This window comes from Oncorhynchus mykiss, chromosome 12 (assembly GCF_057628025.1).
Source record: "Oncorhynchus mykiss isolate SJ-2025 chromosome 12, ASM5762802v1, whole genome shotgun sequence".
Lineage (NCBI taxonomy): Eukaryota > Metazoa > Chordata > Actinopteri > Salmoniformes > Salmonidae > Oncorhynchus > Oncorhynchus mykiss.
In genome coordinates, this window is record NC_143033.1 from 83,483,507 (window position 1) to 83,507,659 (window position 24,153).

The 24,153-nt window shown below is 44.0% G+C and overlaps 1 protein-coding gene across 6 annotated transcripts in view; it reads right to left on the reverse strand.

Moving 5' to 3' along the window:
- The window catches only part of LOC110538551 (RNA binding protein fox-1 homolog 3), a 412,967-nt gene extending 390,982 nt beyond the window's left edge, over positions 1–21,985 (reverse strand). For 4 of the 6 annotated variants that reach the window (XM_090193727.1, XM_036938643.2, XM_036938644.2 and 1 more), the window contains exon 1: positions 21,572–21,976. The gene's annotated coding sequence lies outside the window, so the exon portion shown is untranslated. Of the gene's footprint in view, positions 1–21,571 lie in introns of all 6 variants that reach the window. The other 2 variants (XM_090193724.1, XM_090193723.1) reach the window with 1 other exon arrangement.
- Positions 21,986–24,153: the final 2,168 nt, after the last annotated feature.

Consider the following 24,153-nt stretch of genomic DNA (forward strand, 5'->3'; position numbering starts at 1 on the left):
AGTATTCAGACTCCTTTATATTTCCCCCATTTTGTTAGGTTACAGCCTTATACTAAAATGTATTAAATTTGTTTTTTTCCTCATCAATCTCCACACAATACCCCATAATAACAAATATTTTTTTTTACAAATGTATTAAAATAAAAAACGTAAATATTACATCTACATTAGTATTCAGACCCTTTACTCAGTACTTTGTTGAAGCACCTTTGGCAGTGATTACAGCCTCGAGTCTTCTGGGTATGATGCTACAAGCTTGGCACACATGTATTTGGGGAGTTTCTCCCATTCTTCTCTGCAGATCCTCTCAAGCTCTCTCGGGTTGGATGGGGAGTGTGTTGCTGCACAGCGATTTTCAGGTCTTTCCAAAGATGTTTGATCAGGTTCAAGTCCGGGCTCTGGCAGGGCCACTCAAGGACATTCAGAGACTTGTCCCGAAGCCACTCCTGCGTTGTTTTAGCTGTGTGTTTAGGGTCGTTGTCCTGTTGGAAGGGGAACCTTCACCCCAGTCTGAGGTTCTGAGTGGTCTGGAGCATGTTTTCATCAAGGATCTCTCTGTACTTTGCTCTGTTCATCCTTGCCTTGATTCTGACTATTCTCCCAGTCCTTGCTGCTGAAAAACATCCCCACAGCACGATGCTGCCACCACCATGTTTCACCAGGGATGGTGCCAGGTTTCCTCCAGACATGACGCTTGGCATTCAGGCCAAAGAGTCTAATCTTGGTTTCATTAGACCAGAGAATATTATTTCTCATGGTCTTAGAGTCTTTAGGTGACTTGGTAAACTCCAAGCGGGCTGTCATGTGCCTTTTTACTGAGGAGTGGCTTCCGTCTGGTCACTTGACCATAAAGGCCTGATTATTTAACTGCTGCAGAGATGGTTGTCCTTCTGGAAGGTTCTCCCATCTCCACAGAGGAACTCTAAAGCTCTGTCAGAGTGACCATCAGGTTCTTGGTCACCTCCCTGACCAAGGCCCTTCTTCCCCGATTGCTCAGTTTGGCCGGGAGGTCAGCTCTAGGAAGAGTCTTGGTGGTTCCAAACTTCTTCCATTTAAGAATGATGGAAGCCACTGTGTTCTTCGGGACCTTCAATGCTGCAGAAAGGTTTTGCTACCCTTCCCCAGATCTGTTCCTCGACACAATCCTGTTTAAGTGCTCTGTGGACTATTCCTTCAACCTCATGGCTTGATTTTTGCTCTGACATGCACTGTTGACTGTGATACCTTATACAGGTGTGTGACTTTCCAAATCATTGAAAAGAAACAACTGAATTTACCACATGTGGACTCCAATCATCTCAAGGATGAACAATTGAAACAGGATCCACCTGAGCTCAATTTCGAGTCTCATAGCAAAGGGTCTGAATTGTTATGTAAATAAGGTAGGCTCAATGGGTGATATGTCTGGTGAGTATGCAGGCCATGGAAGAATTGGGGCATTTACTTTCGAGGAATTGTGTACAGATCATTGTGACATTGGGCTGCGCATTATCATGCTGCAACATGAGGTGATAGCGGTGGATGAATGTGATGCCAATGGGCCTCAGGATCTCGTCACAGTATCTCTGTGCATTCAAATTGCCATTAATAAAATGCAATTGTGTTCATTGTCCTTAGCTTATGCCTGCCCATACCATAACCCCACTGCCCCCATGGTGCACTCTGTTCACAATGTTGACATCAACAAACCGCTCGCCCACACAATACCATACACACTGTCTGCCATCTGCCCAGGACAGTTGAAACAGGGATTCATCTGTGAAGAGCACACTTCTCCAGTGTGCCAGTGGCCATCGAATGTGAGCATTTTCCCACTGAAGTCGGTTACGAAGTCAAACTGCAGTCAGGTCAAGACCCTAGTGAGGGCAACGAGCATGCAAATGAGCTTCCCTGAGACGGTTTCTGAGTTTGTGCAGAAATTATTTGGTTGTGCAAACCCACAGTTTCATCAGCTGTTTGGGAGGCTGGCACAGGGAAAAAGACAGATGCGGATGTCCTGAGCTGGCATGGTTACACGTTTGTCTAACCGGATGTGGAGGTCCTGGGCTAGCGTGGTTACACGTGGTCTAACCAGATGTGGAGGTCCTGGGCTAGCGTGGTTACACGTGGTCTAACCAGATGTGGAGGTCCTGGGCTAGCGTGGTTACACGTGGTCTAACCGGATGTGGAGGTCCTGGGCTAGCCTGGTTACACGTGGTCTAACCAGATGTGGAGGTCCTGGGCTAGCGTGGTTACACGTGGTCTAACCGGATGTGGAGGTCCTGGGCTAGCGTGGTTACACGTGGTCTAACCAGATGTGGAGGTCCTGGGCTAGCGTGGTTACACGTGGTCTAACCGGATGTGGAGGTCCTGGGCTAGCGTGGTTACACGTGGTCTAACCGGATGTGGAGGTCCTGGGCTAGCGTGGTTACACGTGGTCTAACCGGATGTGGAGGTCCTGGGCTAGCGTGGTTACACGTGGTCTAACCGGATGTGGAGGTCCTGGGCTAGCGTGGTTACACGTGGTCTAACCGGATGTGGAGGTCCTGGGCTAGCGTGGTTACACGTGGTCTAACCGGATGTGGAGGTCCTGGGCTAGCGTGGTTACACGTGGTCTAACCAGATGTGGAGGTCCTGGGCTAGCGTGGTTACACGTGGTCTAACCGGATGTGGAGGTCCTGGGCTAGCGTGGTTACACGTGGTCTAACCAGATGTGGAGGTCCTGGGCTAGCGTGGTTACACGTGGTCTAACCAGATGTGGAGGTCCTGGACTAGCGTGGTTACACGTGGTCTAACCGGATGTGGAGGTCCTGGGCTAGCGTGGTTACACGTGGTCTAACCAGATGTGGAGGTCCTGGGCTAGCGTGGTTACACGTGGTCTAACCGGATGTGGAGGTCCTGGGCTAGCGTGGTTACACGTGGTCTAACCAGATGTGGAGGTCCTGGGCTAGCGTGGTTACACGTGGTCTAACCGGATGTGGAGGTCCTGGGCTAGCGTGGTTACACGTGGTCTAACCGGATGTGGAGGTCCTGGGCTAGCGTGGTTACACGTGGTCTAACCAGATGTGGAGGTCCTGGGCTAGCCTGGTTACACGTGGTCTAACCAGATGTGGAGGTCCTGGGCTAGCGTGGTTACACGTGGTCTAACCGGATGTGGAGGTCCTGGGCTAGCGTGGTTACACGTGGTCTGCCGTTGTATGGCTGGTTGGACACACTGCCAAATTCTCTAATACGGCATTGGAAGGCAGCTTATGGTAGAGAAATTAACATTAAATTATCTGGCAACAGCTCTGGTGGACATTCCTGCAAACAGCATGGCAATTACACACTCCCTCAAAACTTGACACATCATTGTGTAACAAAACTGCACATTTTAGAGTGGCCTTTTATTGTCCCCAGTACAAGGTGCACCTGTTTAATGATCATGCTGTTTAATCAGCTTCTTGATATGCCACACCTGTTAGGTGGATGGATTATCTTGGCAAAGGAAAAATGCTTACTAACAGGGATGCATTTTTGAGAAATAAGGTTTTTGTGCATATGGAACATTTCTGGGATCTTTTATTTCAGCTCATAAAACATGGGACCAACACTTTACATATCACGTTTATATTTTTGTTTAGTATACCTCAAATCAATATCTTTAGGAGTGCACACACCTCATAGAGAAACTTTTGAGCAACAGCTCAATTAAGGCCAACCTCAGGTTAAGATGAGTTCATAAAACTAGTGAGGATAAAAAGTGTGGATCTTTTCAAATCAAATCAACTACTCAGCGGTTCTCCTGTGCTGATAAGTAGTGGAAACTTCACATATGCAAACGGAGGCATGTTGGAACTCATCCTCACACTGAGTTGTCATTCATCGCAGTATGGCGGCTGCTATAGTAGGAGCTTGTGGACTCCTTGTTAATGTTTCACACAGAATTTTTTTATCAAAACAATGTTATTATCATGTAGAGCGGGATGCTGGAACGATGTCATATTTTCTAGGTTTGAAGTGCCATACATTGTCACAATACCTTCCTTAGGGGGCAGCGGGAGAAATGAATTATTAATATGAAACACTGGTTAGAGGAAGGGTTGTTATAGGGATAGTTCAGTAACTGCACTTCCTTCAAACTGAATGCAGAGACATCATAATGGTACCCACGAGTTCATCTGACTCTGGGGAAGTAGATAAAGGGCTTCATTGCAAAAATCCCAAACTATCCCTTTAAATAAATATACTGTTTATAGATGGGTTAGCTGACAATGTCACAAAAACGATGTGCGCGCTTCCATAGGGCAGAAGTCAGCATGTCCTTGTGATTCTGGATGAGCAGATTGCTCAAGAATGACAAGAAACCTCCACGTGGGGAATCGTTTTAGCTCGTTTCATCTTGTTCTTGATACAATGTCTTGTTTTGACTGATTTCTTGTCAATGCTAATATGGCTAAAATTCGCTAGCTAGCTAACCAACAACTGTAACAATGTATTTGAGAGACAATAAGTGCTCATTGTGCAAATGTATATATGTTTTCAATAAACATTGGAGATGAAATATTGCTTACATGTTGTCAACAATCTGTTTTGCCCCATAGTTGAACACACGTTGGTTTGGCATGTAAACAACCAACCCGTCTATATGGTGTGATAAAGGATAGGTGGCATATCTAAAGTGTCTAAAATGTTCTGGAAGGTTCCGGTTGTAAATGGATATAAAACTAGTTTGTTGTTTTCCATATGGAATTAAGCCATAACACTATTTCCTAAAGATGATTCCCAAAATACTGCTTTTAATGGTTTCCAGCTATTTGACTTTTTGTCATTAATAACACATACTGTATTATACAGCATTGAGTCATTGTGCATCTGTTGTTGTCTGAGATGTGGTTACATTCAAGAAGGCAACAAAATATTATGTAACCAGGTCAGACTTGTCAACAGCCCTCATGTTGGAAACCATTACATATAAACCTCATAATAATAATAATAATAGTCTATCATTCAGACATAACATGCTTCTCTTGTCATAGCTCATAGTCATGGGTGAATTGAATTGAATCATAATTCCTTTCAGTGATGACACAATACTGGGTGAAGGGACAGTGCACTGCATTGATCCTGTTAACATGGTGTTTAGATAGTATGGTTACGTAGTGGCAGGCTCTCAGTGTCCATGTAGTGAACATGGGGCCCACCTTGTGGAGGCCAGCAGAGGTGGTACACAACCAAACAAAACCCAGACAAACAGCTCCATATGAAGAGAGAGAGTCAGGCAGAGCCACAGCAGTGTCCTGAGGCAGGCACATAGGGATTACCTCCATGGCTGCCACCGATACAGCCGTGATCTGCTGTGTCGCTCTGCCTAATCCCTGCCGATCACGGCACACCCACAGCACCCACGCTGCGATCAAATGACACCAGAGACAGCAGAGAGGCATGACAAGCCAACCCCGCTACCCAGACCGCTGCCAACCCTCATGGATAGCGTGGGCAATACTCCCTTCCTCCACTGTACCCACCAGGTCTCTGCTAGTGGGTGGCTCTAGAACATAGGGAAAGGAGAGCGTTTCAGTGGAGGGTTGGTTGGTTTTCTCAGGTTCTAAAGAGGGTGGGTTGAGACAGAGCAGGGGACTTGAGCTTTAACTCAAAGGGGTACCACTTTAATAATAAGCGATGTCATCAGTTAAAAGTGAGTGTGTTTATGCAGTGGGAGAAATACAGTGTAATAAATAATAGGGGAGTTGATATGACTGATTCTCAATCTAGCTTCTGATATCTCTGATGCTAGCTACACATGAGTCATTGTTAATTCCAATGAATCAACTACCGTTTCATGTACCTAAAAATAGAATACTGATAAATCAATGGGGACACTTCAGAGACTGAAAAAGAAAGGGGGGTTGAAGGGGACTTGGTGCTTGTCTTTCCTGTGGAGGATTATACCATTGCCACTCTTTACTGATTATTCTCAATCATTCACTGATACACTTCTCTATCTACATTTGACGAGGCTACAACAGAACCTGAACTAAAGGGTTTTCGGCAAGTTCTCCTCTAAACAGAGTCCGACACCTTTCCAGTGCTTTCAGAGCAGACAAAAACACACATATTTCTATTTCATTGTCACTATCCTTGACTTGAATATTTCTATAATGGCTGTGACCTATTTCCCATTCAGGACAACAATGACAGAATACTTTTTTGGCAATTTCACTCTGTGGAAAAGAAAGGGCGTAATCCATTTGAAAAGGTGTGCAGCGATCTCCAGTGCCCATTGGATTGGTCACAGCACAGCAAGCACGATGCCTTCTGCACAGACAGTGTCCCCCGGACCTGCCCCTTCTCTCCACTATTCAAAGTCTTCACACACCATGGGCATTGCATGGCCTCCCTCACGACATGCACTATGGACAAGGGCAGCCAGGTTCGTCTGTGCACAATCACAACAGACGGCCACATTCCATTCCAATTGCAGTGCTGAAAATATCCCCTCTGTGCATATTACTGTGGTTATATACACTACATACACACACACACATAACACACGCGCATACCGGCACAACACAAACACACATACATAACACATAACACACACGTAAACTCACGCACACACTTTTCCACTCATCATTTGCTGCTGCTACTCTGTTCTTTATTTTACTCTTATTATTATCTAACCTGATGCCGCATCACTTTACCCGGCCTTCGTGTACATATCTACCTCGTACCTCTCCACATTGATCTGGTACTGGTACTCCCTGTATATAACTCCCTTATAGTGTATTTTATTTTATTCCTCGTGTTTCTATTTTATTTGTATTATTATTTTTAAACTGCATCGTTGAGAAGGGCTCATAAACCAGAATTTCACGGTAAAGTCTACACCAGTTGTATCCGGCACATGTGACAAACACAATTTGATTTGATTTGAGACAAATTGATGGGAGATGGAAAGAGAGGTGGGAAAAAGCAGCCTTGTTCTACTAATCGGAGCATTCCACACCGTGTTCACTTTCCTACAATCACAACATCTCACCAAACCCGTCGAGTCCACAGCTCCGCTGCCCTACCTGTCTCTGACAGAGGAGAGTGAATTCATTAAGATAATAAATTGCACATGTCATATTTGTCATCTTTTCAATCATCGGTTAATGAGGTGAAACATGTGGAAGGGCGTTTCTCTGGGTGAGCTGAGCTGCCTTGGCAAAGGAGCATGGAATGACATCACCCTGACTGAGGGACATTGAGGAGATGCATCTGAAAAAGGGAGGCCTGACATAAAATTTGAATGACACCATGAGGTAAAGTTTGTCTTTATCTGATGTGAAATGTGTACATTTATAGGCATGCGTGATGCCAAATGTCTATATGGATTGGATTCAGCATGCTCATGAATACAAATGATCAGAGAGAGAGAGATGGGGAGAGAGAAAGAGAGAGAGATAGATGGAGAGAAAGTAAGAGTCAGTCAACTGGGGGGGGGGCATAGAGAGAGGCTCAGTTAGCTGATACCAATGTACCTTGATTAGAATATTGTCATCTGCAATTTACAAATGAAAATGAATAGATTTTTCCCTGCCCTGACCTCCATTAAAAGCACTTCATTGTTGATGAGCCATGATGCCATCTGCTATCGATTGGAGAGCATCAGTATGGCCAATCCTGCCTCATCACAAGGAGGTCATCCAAAGCAATCTGGGCCTATTGAGAGATTGATCAGGTGAAGGGAGCGGGGAGCTGCCACTTGGGCCTACTCAAGGCCTAAAAGTCTGTAGTGTGTACTGGTGATGCACCCCAGTCACTGTCCCTCTACGGCGGTTAGGGGAGGGGAGCGTCTCAAATCTAAATGCTAATGTCTTCTTTAAGAGCCTGGATGCCCTTTAACCACTACAGTGAGGAGTGAGGGATGGTTCTCTGTATCTCGACAGCTCTGTCTTGTCTCTACTCCTGACCCACCTCCAGTCTCCCTCCCACACAGGTTACTGGTACAAACCATTTGTAATAGGATTCAAAGCTGCCCACAGACCAGACATGAATCTCTTCATGGTTGTTATTGTATAAACCAGAAATCATCATCTATTGATGATATATTTCCAGGAGAGCTGATGTAACCAGCCATAGCTTTTTTCCAAGGACTACTGCGATGATCTATAAAATATCCAATACCTATTTGCGTGGAACATGTCATGCTGGTTACAAAATTGCTCGTGTTTTGATGTGAATGCTAGCTTATTCTGTTTGAAAGCTTTTCAGAGAACATGGAATCATTTAGTTTTGATTTCACTTCACCAAAATAGGGCTTGTAAATCTAATCATAATCCAACAAAATCAGAATTCTTCCTGAATGATTATACACCAAGGAAATTGACGTAGTGTAGGCCCCTCTGAACGAGACAACCATTGGGAACTCCTCTGGACAATAGAGATAATAAGCCTTACATTACAGTATGTGGCCGTTTGCAGCTCTAGACTGTCCACCAATTTCAACCTTCAGCTACACAATTCATTCACTTGCTCTCTCGCTTTCACTCCAACTCTCTCTCTCTGGTCCATTCTTCCTCATACATTTGCAGTGGGGAGTATATTAAAGGCACATTGTGCTACACTATTATGCGTCTTCAGCGCTAGAACACACAGTATTGTGGGCTTCTCCATGGTAACAGAGATCAGAAGGCAAAGGTCAGGCTGGGAGAGAGCTGGTTGAGGTGTAGCTGTGCAGAGCTCGGCTGGCTGGCGGGCGGGGGTGGGTGGGTGGGCTGGGGGCGGTTGAAGCTAGGCTCCATGTGGGCCGGGCCGCCTTCCCTTCCCTCAGCGTGCTCATCATCTCCTGTCCTCCCTCTGCTAGCTCTGTGCAAGGTTATCCAGAGTCAATAAGCCTTCTGCAAAGGTTAAGGAGACCTATGAGGAAGATATTATGCAAACAGTCAACTCTGTGGAGCCGGCAGAACCACACATAACAGACATAACAGGCTTTTGTTCATCTTCAATTCCAAAAGTGAATTATAGAAAAAAGTTTGGTTTCTCTCGCTCTCCCAGGGTCAAATGACTTATGGTTTTATATGGTAGGTTCTCTTAAAACATCTGACCTTCAGCAGTGCTCAATTAAGCATAGTGAAATGAACATGTTGTCAGTATTGTGATATTAAACATTTGTGCGTCCTGGTTTTGAACAAAGACATGTTGGCCACAATCTGATGCAATATTCTAGACAGGCTGAATGAGAATCATCAGACAATTACAACCGACCTATTCTATTTCACAACAAAACAATATACCAATGGTAATAATGTATAAACAGAACAATGGTAATAATGTATCATTATAACAATGGTAATAATGTATCAATATACCAATGGTAATAATGTATAAACAGAACAATGGTAATAATGTATCAATATAACAATGGTAATAATGTATAAACAGAACACTGGTGATAATGTATCAACAGAACAATGGTAATAATGTATCAACAGAACAATGGTAATAATGTATCAACAGAACAATGGTAATAATGTATCAACAGAACAATGGTAATAATGTATCAACAGAACAATGGTAATAATGTATCAACAGAACAATGGTAATAATGACACTAATACAGTTTTATCATAGTAAAAAAATGCTAGAAAACATGGGGTATTCAAATGATTTGTACAAAAATATAGAGGTGTAAATGTGCTGTAGGTCATTTATACTTATCAGCAAACCTGCTTATCCACTGCTTTGATAATAATTATGATTATAAATTCTATATTTTGGTATTTCAGTCTCAAGGCTGCTCCATATGTACACAGATGTGTTCTAGGACATGAGAGGAATGAAAAGCGTTGCAACACACATTCACTACTCCTAGCTATGAACAGTGAACAGTCCAATAGATGGACAAACAAAACTAAGACCAAGAGAGAATGAATTAAAGACACCGTAGAGGTTAAGTGAAAGATGATCTGAGAAGAGGAGTGTTTAGTGAAGCCTGAGAGACAGTGAGTCTGAGATGGGACAGAGCAAAGAAGAGTGTTCCACAGCCTCAGGGCCACCAGCAACAAGGCTCCATCTCCTTCATTGTAGACAGAGGTTTGACTTGGGAGGGGAAAAGCCGTCAGTAAAACCACAGCAGATGAACAGTAGTTGGCAGCAGGATATTACCCAGTGAAGCTCCATGTTTGGTTGACCCTTGGCCTCCAAATCCCTCAGTAATGAAATTATGTCAAATTATTTCTTACAATTAAATTGGAATTCTAACACATTAACCTCTAAAGCGAGGATCTCAAGGTGCTATGCATTGAGGCCGGGGTAAAACACACCAGGATCCTCCTCACACATATGCCACACACATCCTCCGTGTGGAGCGCTGCGCAGCAGGTTGCCAAAACAGAAGTGCTCGTCACTCTCCACCCACTCTTTTTCATAACACCCAATACAACAAAACAGCACACAGTATCGCAGGCAGCAAGCGCAACCAATCTGTGGTGAGGATCAAAAGGCAGACCTTCAAGGAGAATGAAATGCCCCAATTGATTGGCTGCGCTGCTTTGGTCCACCCGCGCAGTGATTCTCCAATCGATACCTGGGAGATAAGCAGCCATCAGCGGCCGACATTGGTGATGTACAACCAGCACGTCTGCATGACGGCAGGTCAGACAACCTCTCTGCCTTGTTCACACAACATTCACAGCGTTTCAGCCTGAGGAAGGACAATGAGGGCAAAGCCGTGTGTTCTTAGCAGAAACACACCAGCAGAAACGGAAGGTTAGCTATGTGTTGTGTGTTTATTCCTCCGCATTACGTCGGCATGGAGGAACCAGTGAACATCTAAGGTTTGTAGCCCAGAGGGACACAGTGGTTCAATCACAGAACACACCAGACAGAGTGGATCAGGGATCTAACCTAGGTACTAGGAGACATAGCTGGTCCTTGTCCTTCCATTCATCTCAGTCATCTCCCACATATAATCCTCCTCTTTTGATGGTGCGATAGTGTAGCTGCTTACGGGCTAATCAGCTGGTTTTATCTAGTCAGGGCGACTGTCTCACCAGCTTCTAGAGGACAAAGACACACGAGCTAATTACTCACCGTAGGCCAGGGGTTAAAGGGTTAAAGCTGTAGAAGGTGAGAGCAAAGCGCGGTGCCACGGCAACAAGGATAAATTACCCAAAACGTGACCGCTGTTATCGCTCTGTCTGTTTTCAAAAAACAATAATGAAATAAATAAAGGAAAAAAATGTCTGGGAGAAAATGAAATGATAGCGTGGCGGTGTTTTGTGAAATTGTGCTGTCAAACGTTTTTCCTTTCTAATTTCCTGGAGCGAAAATGATGGAGCATGTGCGCTGACAGCTGAATGAGAGAAAAAAAGACTGCCTATTTTTTCACCTCACAAACATTTTTAAGCGACATTTATAAATATAATAATATAACAATTATTCCATGTGAAATGACAATTGACAGATACAGTGACCTTGTGTCAGTAAAATGTTTAGCCATGCACATTTATTGATGTGTCAAGGATGACAAGTGCAGTACAACAAGTGTAGACCAGGTTCACATACTGTTAACTAGGCAACAAACCTGGTTAACAGGTTTGCTGCCTACTGTCCCTTTGCTAGGGCCTACAGATATAGGATCTTAATTTGATCACCCTGTTGCAGGAAAAGTAAAACTTGTAGCGTCATTGAGGTTTAAAAAGGCTGCTGAAGTTTGTAATTTCCTCTGAAATTTCAGACTTGATTTTCCCTTACGAAAAATGTATCAACCCCTACAAGAATGGCCATTAATTATAATCCACATAATAGTTCACATTTCCTGTTGCTGCAGGATTATTTTCCTGCTGTAGCAAACTGTCTCAAATTAAGATCCTACATCTGTTTTATTCTCCCAAATGCTTGTTGAAATATGTAATGGCATTTCAACAACGATTTTATGAAAAGAGCAGTGTGATGTCTTGTCATTTGGATTATACTCAGTCTCTCGAATGATTAAAGACAGGATATTCTCAGGAAAATTGACTAATACACTGCATTCTATCTAGGAATTCAAATCTATATCAGTATATGCTACCTACACCGATAACCAAATGAGGTCGTTCCAGAGATCTTACCTATCAAACACAATAATATTAATAGTACACTGAATACAAATAAATACTGTATGTTTACATACTGTACATCACAATTACCACTATAGAAATCCATATTCCCTGACATTTCTGAGTTACAGCTAGTGAATTGTTCTGAAGTCCCTGGGATATTGTGTTTGTTATGTCCCTGTGTAGGGAGGCCTCATAGGGAGAAGTGGAGATGGCTGTGTGGAGCCCTGGTGTGATGGAACAGACCTGGTAGCGTCGCGGCAGCTCCCCGGCAGAGCTGTCACTTCCCTCCCCTGTTACAGGTGCTCCACACAGGGGAACTGGCAGCCCTGACGGACGCCTCCTCCCAAGGATTTATGGGAAATGACAGCTCCAGCTAAATAAAGCCAGAGAGTGGCGAGAGAGGGAAGGACACGGAACTTCCAAACGACCAGCACACAGGGGCTGACTCTATCTGGAATTTATTTCCCAAGCTCTGACTGGCAATTTAGTTCCAAAATGTGCTATTCCACATTTTAGGCCTTAGAAACAGAGCAGAATGAAGCCCCCAGCCCCGGCCTTCTCCTACACGCCTCTGTGTTTGTGGGTAATGGTCTACCAGGTCTTTTTTCCTCTGTGTTTGTGGGTAATGTTCTATCAGGTCTTTTTTCCTCTGTGTTTGTGGGTAATGGTCTACCAGGTCTTTTTTCCTCTGTGTTTGTGGGTAATGTTCAACCAGGTCTTTTTTCCTCTGTGTTTGTGGGTAATGTTCTACCAGGTCTTTTTCCTCTGTGTTTGTGAGTAATGTTCTACCAGGTCTTTTTTCCTCTGTGTTTGTGAGTAATGGTCTACCAGGTCTTTTTTCCTCTGTGTTTGTGGGTAATGTTCTACCAGGTCTTTTTTCCTCTGTGTTTGTGGGTAATGGTCTACCAGGTCTTTTTTCCTCTGTGTTTGTGGGTAAAGGTCTACCAAGTCTTTTTTCCTCTGTGTTTGTGGGTAATGGTCTACCAGGTCTTTTTTCCTCTGTGTTTGTGGGTAAAGGTCTACCAGGTCTTTTTTCCTCTGTGTTTGTGGGTAATGGTCTACCAGGTCTTTTTTCCTCTGTGTTTGTGGGTAAAGGTCTACCAAGTCTTTTTTCCTCTGTGTTTGTGGGTAATGATCTACCAGGTCTTTTTTCCTCTGTGTTTGTGGGTAATGTTCTACCAGGTCTTTCTGCTGGCGAAAATCACATTTGCTACATGGCTGACTCTCAATGAATTATTTCACATTTCACTTACTTACCTTTTTAAAGGTTAATCTATTCTACATCAATAACGTCAAAGGAACATTTCACAGCTACAAATGAACGGTCCCCCTTCTTCTAACTAACTCTAAAGGCGTGGAGCATTGGGGTGCTTAAAAACTCAATTTCAAACTTCATAACTTAACCATTCTGCAGCATATCTGAATGCACACGGATCGCCAGGCGACTGATTTTCAATGCATTTAAATATGGACTATTTTTAATTGAGCAGAAACTGCTGTGTAAAACAGTGCTGAACTAATACTGGGGCTGAAATATCATTACACTGATGGAAGCCGGCCTCTATGACTTTTATTGGCAGCATGCAGAATAAATGTTCAATCCAGACACATCCATGGCTGCAGAGGCAGAGTAATCGACTTTTCAGACAAAATGGTGTGGAAAATGACGTGTTATGCCTAAATCCAACCTGGTGCACAAATGGACACAGTATCAGTCAGATGCACACCAGCATTGGCTTTTTCACAAATGTGATTGGGCGGATGATACTGGAGGCCTGATGTGCTGGACCAGTGCTTCAGATGAAATGACCATTTTCAACCATGTCATCTAGTTCCAAAAATGTCTGCACATTTTGTTCTGTCTAAATAAAATGATGGTTCGGGTCCAAAATGTTGCTGCATGATATACTCGCATTATCTTCCCACACACACACATCAACAATCCCACAGGAATTGGAAATTCACCATGATACATGCAAATCAAGTAAGATTTAAGAAGAGGTGAAATTGAAAATATAGAGATTTAACACACATTTCTGAATACAAGAAATGTGAATATTAATGATGTATGAATACGAAAAATAGAGTGCTCCCCCTAGTCTAAATGTAATGTACCAGTGTAGCATACTGTATATCTCTGTATTAGTGATGCAGAAGTTTGGTCACAGACATTTAGAATTCTCTCCCAAGGAACAGCAGCTCGCCTCGGTCCTTTTTCCAAACAGATATCCCGGCGTATTGACAAGGTTGTAATGTTGCCGGAGCGCGGGGGAGCGGCGCTCTCTCAATGTTTTTCAATTTGAGAATACACGGTGCTGGTAAAACTATTTCTGAAAAATGTATTCTGATAAATTCTAAATCAATTATATTTAATGACCACTAAAATGCTATGAAAACCATAGAATGTTAAACAAAATAAATAGTCTATGTGTAGCAGCCCGGATGTAAATGGTAGTTTCTTCCCCGTCTTTTTTCTGGCAGTGGCGAGAATGATGAAGAACTGTAAGCTATGTGTGTGCACTGCGAAAGCCTGTCAGAGGCGTGACCACTTTGGCCAATCAGAACGTTGAAAAATAATCACTAGCAGTTCCTATCATAAACACCATGACAAGCTTTAAAAGGCACGTCCACAGCGGATCAGGCTGGCCAGAGCCTCTTCCTCTGGGATTCAGGGAAGAAGACATTTGCATCCTGTGCCAATTCTTCTCCCTCCTGTGCGCCGCCACCATCAATGGCTTTGGGGACATTGTTCACAGTAGGAGAGAACATGTGCCACGTGAGCTGAGACAACTGCTTAAGGGACAGATTGCAATTTACTGGGGGGAGTGGTGGACCAAAATTGTCACACTTGTTTTTGCTGTGGGGATGGTTGTGTGGATTTTTATTGGGGACAGGGGAGGTTAGTGTGTTTTTCCTCAGTTTACATTCTCTTTTGCAGGTTTTACTATATAATGTCTTCCACCCTAGCCACATTTCCTCATGTGCTTGCATCCACATACCCTATATCAGGTGTTTAGGTACTTCCCTTATGCACCACGCATTTTCCGTGTGCTAACTTTTACTATCCCGCAGGTCAGTATAGTCTACCAGTCTAAGTGTCTATCCTGCCCCCTATCCACCATTCATAGTAACAATGGTAGGTGGATCGTTTTTCCAGATCTGCAATAGTCTAACTATACTGAACGAAACATGTAAAGTGTTGGTCCCATGTTTCATGAGCTGAAATAAAAGATCCCAGAAATGTTCCGTACACACAAAAAGCTAAAATGTTGAGCACAAATTTGTTTACATCCCTGTTAGTGAGCATAATACATCCATTTATGACTGTAATAAAGAAAAACAATCTTTCTGATTGGCTGGGCCAGGCTCCCCAATGGGTGGGTGGGCCAAAATCCATAGATTAGGGCCTAATGAACATATTTCAATTGGCTGATTTCCTTATATGAACTACAATTCAGTTAAATATTTGAAATTGAATGTTGCTTCTTTATTTTTTTTTAGTGTAGAATTATATTATCTAGAATTATGTATTCTATAGGCTACATCTGTCGGTAAGGAAATTATGAAGTCATTTACATTTTGAGCTCCCTCACCTAAAAAGATAGCACTACACCACGGCGTATTGATTGGCTAATGTAGTGACCTATTCAAGCCGGGCAAGCTGCTTCCCCAGTGCGAAGCCAAAGGGGCGCAGACCAATAAACTAATATTAATCATCACAATAGGACACAGTTAAACATTGATTACGTAAAGGACCTTTCACTGGGTGTTTCAACTCTGACTCCAGACTAATATGAGTTCAGTGATCCCCCTGCTCCCCAACACCCTCTTCCCTGTCATATTCACTATCCGTATATCTTCCAGCCGCAGCCTGGAGGAACATCACACAGTCTCACACAGTCTCACACAGTCTCACACAGTCTCACACAGTCTCACACACACAACACACACACACACACACACACACACACACACACACACACACACACACACACACACACACACACACACACACACACACACACACACACACACACACACACACACACACACACACAACACACACACACACAAATCCATCATCAAAACGACCTGCTGGTAAAAACATTTTGTCCCCCAGTCTACAATAAGATAACAGAAAAACGCTTTGGTTCCTTTTGTTTCTGTTGTGGTATCTCCCTCTGTTGTTTCATCTCCCTCTGTTGTTTCATCTCCATCTGTTGTTTATGTTGTGGTATCTCCCTCTGTTGTTTCTGTTGTGGTATCTCCCCCTGTTGTTTCTGTTGTGGTATCTCCCTCTGTTGTTTCTGTTGTTTCATCTCCCTCTGTTGTTTCTGTTGTGGTATCTCCCTCTGTTGTTTCTGTTGTGGTATCTCCCTCTGTTGTTTCTGTTGTGGTATCTCCCTCTGTTGTTTCATCTCCCTCTGTTGTTTCATCTCCCTCTGTTGTTTCTGTTGTGGTATCTCCCTCTGTTGTTTCATCTCCCTCTGTTGTTTCTGTTGTGGTATCTCCCTCTGTTGTTTCTGTTGTGGTATCTCCCTCTGTTGTTTCTGTTGTGGTATCTCCCTCTGTTGTTTCATCTCCCTCTGTTGTTTCTGTTGTGGTATCTCCCTCTGTTGTTTATGTTGTTTCATCTCCCTCTGTTGTTTCTGTTGTGGTATCTCCCTCTGTTGTTTATGTTGTTTCATCTCCCTCTGTTGTTTCATCTCCCTCTGTTGTTTCATCTCCATCTGTTGTTTATGTTGTGGTATCTCCCTCTGTTGTTTCTGTTGTGGTATCTCCCCCTGTTGTTTCTGTTGTGGTATCTCCCTCTGTTGTTTCATCTCCCTCTGTTGTTTCATCTCCCTCTGTTGTTTCTGTTGTGGTATCTCCCTCTGTTGTTTCTGTTGTGGTATCTCCCTCTGTTGTTTCTGTTGTGGTATCTCCCTCTGTTGTTTCTGTTGTTTCATCTCCCTCTGTTGTTTCTGTTGTGGTATCTCCCTCTGTTGTTTCATCTCCCTCTGTTGTTTCTGTTGTGGTATCTCCCTCTGTTGTTTCTGTTGTGGTATCTCCCTCTGTTGTTTCATCTCCCTCTGTTGTTTCTGTTGTGGTATCTCCCTCTGTTGTTTCTGTTGTGGTATCTCCCTCTGTTGTTTCTGTTGTGGTATCTCCCTCTGTTGTTTCATCTCCCTCTGTTGTTTCATCTCCCTCTGTTGTTTCTGTTGTGGTATCTCCCTCTGTTGTTTCATCTCCCTCTGTTGTTTCTGTTGTGGTATCTCCCTCTGTTGTTTCTGTTGTGGTATCTCCCTCTGTTGTTTCATCTCCCTCTGTTGTTTCTGTTGTGGTATCTCCCTCTGTTGTTTCTGTTGTGGTATCTCCCTCTGTTGTTGGGTCTGTTTTGTGGCGATGCGTATCTGCCCGCTCTCACCTGAGGATCACCCTCTTATTTCTCCTTCACCACTTTATTAACTGGAATGGACTGCTCTATCACAGAGAAGATGTATTTAGGGGTTCTTCCTAAAGGCAGTTATTAATATCATAAATATTTGATGCTACTTTGTGTGACCCTGGAGAGACTGACAATGAAAGGGGAAGGCGAGGTATGAAGGTTAACGCTGGGGGACAGGCTGATTAAATGTATACCGGGTGGCTGGGCCCACAAAACCCCACGCAGGGCCCGTTAAACTTTCTAATGAAATGGACTAAATAAACAATGTAGTCATAGAGCATGTTTACGACAGAGCCCGGGAAGACTTTGGGGCATGTTCCTGCCTACATTGAAGTTGTTCTGCGAGATAGAACTAATTCTGTTCCCTCCTGATAAGCGACCTCCAAAACGTTGCAAATGAAGTTGTATGGTAATGCTTTTCATTTCCTCAGTGGCTCCCTGCCCTATAATTAGCATACTTTTCACAGAGGTCTGCAGAGAAACTACCTTTCAAAGCTCTGTTAAGGAAACAACTCAATTCTGTTTTTTGTTGTCTCATGACAGTGGAAAATAACAATTTCCTTCGGTTTCTGTTCACCATATTGCTTTGTTGCAGAGAGTGTGTAAACCATACATCTTGTCTGGGCAAGACTAATATACCATCTTAACCAAAATGTCAAACATAACATTCAAATATTTATTATGGAACCTAAAAGTAACACTAGTGAACCAACCTTACAATGATTCTCAGAGAGAGAAAACCGAGTGGTAAAATAACTAAATCAAGCTAGCACATATTTGCAAAACATGTAGGCCTAACAGCAATCCCCAGCAGCTTATGCTTATACCGTAAGAAGTTGGCATATGTGGAGATACCGTTGCCTGCTTATTAAAAGTTTTGTAATTGCTGATACCCAATACCCAAAGGTCTGCTTGAGAATTCAGAAAATAAATGGAAAAACAGCCAGAAAGCTCAAGGAGCAGAGCAGAACCCTTGAGTGAGTAATAATTTAATCAGCACATCTGAATGTTTAAACGAGTCAAGAATGCAACATTGATGTACCCCGTGAATATACTTTCCCTTACATCCAGCCATGGTTGAATACTTCTGGCCAATGATTTGAGGCCAACATATCTAGTTTGACTTTGTCGTGGTCTAAAACAATCCCCCAACCAACGCTTCTCATGCATAAAGTGTAATTAAGCCTAGAGAGAGTGAAAAGACTACCACAGCCCTACCCAATATGATTGTTACCGGTTACCAGTGATCTAAATCACTACTTTAAACTGGGTGGTTCAAGCCCTGAATGCTGATTGGCTGACAGCCGTGGTATATCAGTCCGTATACCACGGGTATGACAAAACTGCTCTAATTACGTTGGTAACCAGTTTATAATAGCAATAAGATACCTCTGGGGTTTGTGGTATATGGCCAATATACCACGACTAAGGGCGTTGTCCAGGCGATGCGTCGTGCCTAAGAACAGCCCGTAGCCATGGTATATTGGCCATATACCACACCACCTCGTGCCTTATTGCTTAAATGGAAGATGCTGCTAGAACACATAAATAATACACAGAGAATGGCATTCACTTAACAATTGGCTTTTTCCTTGAACCAGCCTTCCAAAGCGCTTTAATAACAGCTCAAGTTATGAAAATGATGTCCCAAGGCTGAAGAAGGAATACATAATAGCTTTCTTTTTGATAGTCTGTCTGCTTATAAGAATGTAGATGTATGCAACTAAATGTTTTCCAGCACATAAGGCAATTTGCTTTCCATAAACATCTTCCTCTAAGAAAATAATGAGGGAGAAAAGAAATGGGAAAAATGCTCAGTAAAATAAATTATGAATTGTGCATGAAAGCTGCAGGCAAATTCCAAAATGAAAGTTATATTAATTGAGAAAGCTTAAATGACTCTCTTGTCGGAGGTTTTTTTGGGCCTTCTCTTTGTGTTCTGAATATCATACTGTACCTCTGAGGATGTCTCAGGTAACTTTCTTTGGGTTTTCAGAGGCTCTGGTGACTGTGTTATGTAGGCCACTCAGACGTCAGGGCCTTTGATAGGTATTGATCCTACGCCCTCCTTGTCACATAAGTGGGAGGTAAAGTGGGGCCTTGCAAGAACAAAGCACACACTGAGGAAGAGATGTTGTTGTTGTTGTTTTTTCTAAAAGAGGATGCTTCTGTGAAGTTTACCAAAAACACTGGGTTCAGGCCTTTTTTGAGGACATGCTGAAAAGGGAAGTGAGTCTCTCTCTCTCTGTCTGTCTGTCTGTCTGTCTGTCTGTCTGTCTGTCTGTCTGTCTGTCTGTCTGTACTTGTCTCTCTCTCTCTCTCTCTCTCTCTCTCTCTCTCTCTCTCTCTCTCTCTCTCTCTCTCTCTCTCTCTCTCTCTCTCTCTCTCTCTCTCTCTCTCTCTCTCTCTCTCTCTCTCTCTCTCTCTCTCTCTCTCTCTCTCTCTCTCTCTCTCTCTCTCTCTCTCTCTCTCTCTCTCTCTCTCTCTCTCTCTCTCTCTCTCTCTCTCTCTCTCTCTCTCTCTCTCTCTCTCTCTCTCTCTCTCTCTCTCTCTCTCTCTCTCTCTCTCTCTCTCTCTCTCTCTCTCTGCCCTTGGAGCCATCGATCTCTGATCTCTCAATTCTCTCCCTGTATGCATTCTTTCTGGGAGTGTTCATCACATGCCAAACATGTGCATGACATCTAAGTGCTCTCTCACAGTCTAATGATTCTGGGATTAGTTGACACTTTCTATGCCATGTGAAATGTAAACCGTTTTGAGTCTATGTTTAAATGTAGATTTTCCCCCCAAAAAAAAGACCTAACCTGGCCATGTGTGTCAATACAACACACCTATTCTACATGAGTTAGTTTACATTCAAGATATTACAAGATGACCATTAAACATAGATTTACTAGCATCCTGTAACAGGATACTGTAATCCAACCTAAACACATTTTGGACAGAGAATACATGCATGGGCCTATGGTACATAACTTTAAACTGTCCATGGGAATTCCAGTTCTTGTCCCTTTTGTGTTAAAGCTGGAGTAGAAAAGCCCGGGCATAACACCATAACACATGTGATGTAAACTGTAAGCTGTTCCCCATCCCAAGCATGCTGCTGTGAGTCAGACTGTGGCATTAGGGCCAATTGGATGTGTTTAAAGGAGAGTAGGGCTGTAGACACCACGCCTGGCTCTCCCCTGCCTGCATTACCACTGGAGCTGATGACAAGTGCAGAGCAGCCTTGTTGTGTCTTTAATACAGCGGGAGTATTCTCCAGGGGAAATGCAATCTGTGTCCTCCGAACGGCATTACCCCGCGTGTCAGCCGCTATCACATTATACTCACCCTGCTCCAAATGGGAGAAGGAAATAGGAAATCGCCTCAGCCAGAAATGAACCAGAAGCATAATCAAAAAAATGTGTGTGACATCAGTACAGATCTGCACCCAGCCCAGACATCCCCTAGCTGAGCACTAAACAATAAGCAGTGGAATTGCTTGGGATTCTTCAGCGGTTGAAAGAATGAACGCCCCTTTTCTCACCCCTAGGCATCTATTGGCTTGTACCAGCTTAGACGTTTAAGATATGAGATAAAAGGGGTATGCTACCCTGATATGTTTTTCACCATGCCTTTATTGCCAATAGAAGGAGATAGCAAGAGCAGAGAAATCCCCAAAGCATTCAAGAGACCTCAGTTTCTAACATTACTAAAGATCTGTCAAAATACTCTCACCACTATAGCTGGAATCAACCGAGCTAAAAGAATCCTGTTCCATATGTATCATCACATGTATGACAGTGAGTCAGAGAATAGTGTAGATAGTATAAAGAGTGCAAGTATCAATATTGTATACAGTGATACAGTAAAACGTATGCTATACAAATACATATAAGTTACATACTAACACTCAATTCCACATACACACACTCCTACACTTCCCTTACTATAGCCTGCATGTGAGAGACAAAGACACAGCACATAAGAGGATAAAGTTAGGTAGCTATGTATGTGTTTGTGTGTGTGTGTGAGCATGCTCTGCACACATGCGTGTGTGTGTCAGCGTTAAGTCCCTGTGACTGAGAGGTGAAAGGACTGCTGTACTCACAGTTGTGCTCGTTTCCCTGCGGTCTGTCGGCTTGTCAGAGTTTCATCCTCTCAGCGGTCTGGCTATCCCTGGGCTGGGCAGGGGGCTTTCTGTTCCTCTGCTCTGGACGAGGTGTGGTAGAGAGACTTAGCTACAGACAGAGAGAGAGATAGAGAGCAAAGGAATGAATGCGAGAGAGAGAATCAGAGAGAGAGAGAGAGAGAGTGACAGAGAGTGAGGGGTGTCCTGCGATTGGCCCGTCAGTCCGGGAGAGGGAGCGTTGGTCTCAGTGGTGTCAGAGTCACGAGCGATGAGTCTGTTTGCTCCTATTTAAGAGGCAGTACAGTCAGCCGCTGCATGGATTCCAACAGCACACACTGCTAACGTAGGCACGCTCACTGGCTGCTGCTCACACGCTGCATCCACATCACAGTCAGGGAGGGAGGGAGATAAATAAGAAGAGGTGGAGAAAGGAGGGGGGAAGTGATAAAGGGAGGCAGACAGATACAGAGGGCCGATGACAGCTTCAAGCTGAAGCTTCTCCTTGGCTCCTTGGCTCATCAATGACAGGTACTGAACAACAACAGAGAGAAAGAGAGAAAGAGAGAGAGAGAGGTAGGTATCACCTCCACACCACCCTCAGCTCCAAAACACACACACACACACACACACACACACACACACACACACACACACACACACACACACACACACACACACACACACACACACACACACACACAGACCCACACGCACACAGAGAATATTCACACAAGCACACAAATCACTTCTCCTCCAACCCCATCTCAATTACCATAGCCGCGGCTGGCAGATGTTTGGGAGTTGTCAGATCTCAAGCTCGGCTCGGGGAGAGATGTGGTTCTAACTTATCTCATCTTATTTAACTGGGCAGTAATCAGAAAACAGTGGCAAGCTCATTTAGAGTCGGGTTGGCTGTGCAGCGCTGGGGGTGGCGGGGCCACGGACACAGACGAAGGCAAATGGCAATTATCATATCCCAAGTCACAGAACAGCACCCCACAGGTTCCATTAAGGCCATTAGCACTGGGGGCCAACACTGAAACTGATCCCAGGCCTGTAGGATAGACAGGGCAGCAGCGTCTGTGAAAGGAGGCAGTGTGCCTGTACCACTGACCTGGCCAAGGGGTACTCCGTTAAGATTGATCATCAACATTTTAAATGGAGAATTGAGGGCAGTCATGTGAGTGGAAGGATTCAGGGTTTGTGTTTGGTTGTAAAACTGATTTAATGACGTCCTGACAATGACAACACGTTATCATGCTGTAGATTCATTATTCCTCAGATTGTGCTCAATGGAATCATCTATGTTTCAATGGAATCATCTATGTCTCAACGGAATCATCTACGTCTCAACGGAATCATCTACGTCTCAAAGGAATCATCTACGTCTCAAAGGAATCATCTACGTCTCTCAACGGAATCATCTACGTCTCAACGGAATCATCTACGTCTCAAAGGAATCATCTACATCTCAAAGGAATCATCTACGTCTCAAAGGAATCATCTACGTCTCTCAACAGAATCATCTATGTCTCAACGGAATCATCTATGTCTCAACGGAAGCATTAGGAAGAATATTGGTTTTGACATTTTCCGCCGTAACGCTTAGTTTGATGATGAATGTCACGCTCAGTCTTTTTTTCCTCATTAACTATGGGGACCGGCACACCAGCACCAATCTGCTCCCTCCGTCGTCCCACAAAGTCCCTGGAATCCTATTCTCTGTCCTCTTCACTCCACCAAATTCAATTAAAAAGAGAAATTGGCAATTAGATCACTGTTATGATCCTGTAACAATGATCTAATGTGTAATTCATTGGCTTGGCGCTCCCTCGGGGGGTCCTGCTTGATGGAGTGGCTCTGAGACTCCTTGGCATTCACCTCGGCCGGTGCAGCGCGGGGCGGGGTGGGCTCTCCTCTCGGCCCCCCGTCACCATCATCCAACCTGCCTGGTCTCTACTGTCTCACCACCACCACCGAGGCCTCTGCTGGCCCGCGGCAACAACTCACTGTACCCACACATACTGTATACACACACGCATAAATAAATGTGCACACACGGATACGCATACACACAGTGATTTGCTTTGTTTTATATGCATAAGCTTCATTCGGCAGGTTGCTGGTGTTTAAAGAGGACAGAGAGCACACACAAGCACATACCCCTGTCGCCTCTCGCGGGAGAAACCTCTGCAATGTTTCCCTCCTTCATTTAATTAACTCAATTCCAATCTGGGGGGGGGCACTCCAGGCTAAGAATCACATTGAGATAAGGGGTGAGGGTGGTGAGGGAGGAAGGGGGAGTGAGGGGGGAGTTTACCCTCAACACACCCAAACCCGGTGTATCTTGTCACCAGCCCTGTGACTGGAGCCCTTTGGGCAGCTGACCCGACAGCACCACCAAATGGGGAATGTCTGCTACGCTTAGCATCATCCTCCTGGAGCCAGGTAGTGGCCCCGTGTTTATCTGTCGCTACAAAGCCTTGTTACCTGGCAACATTTAATACTTTATAGAGGTTTTATCTTATCATAGCCTCTAGGGTATATTTAGTCCTGGGATA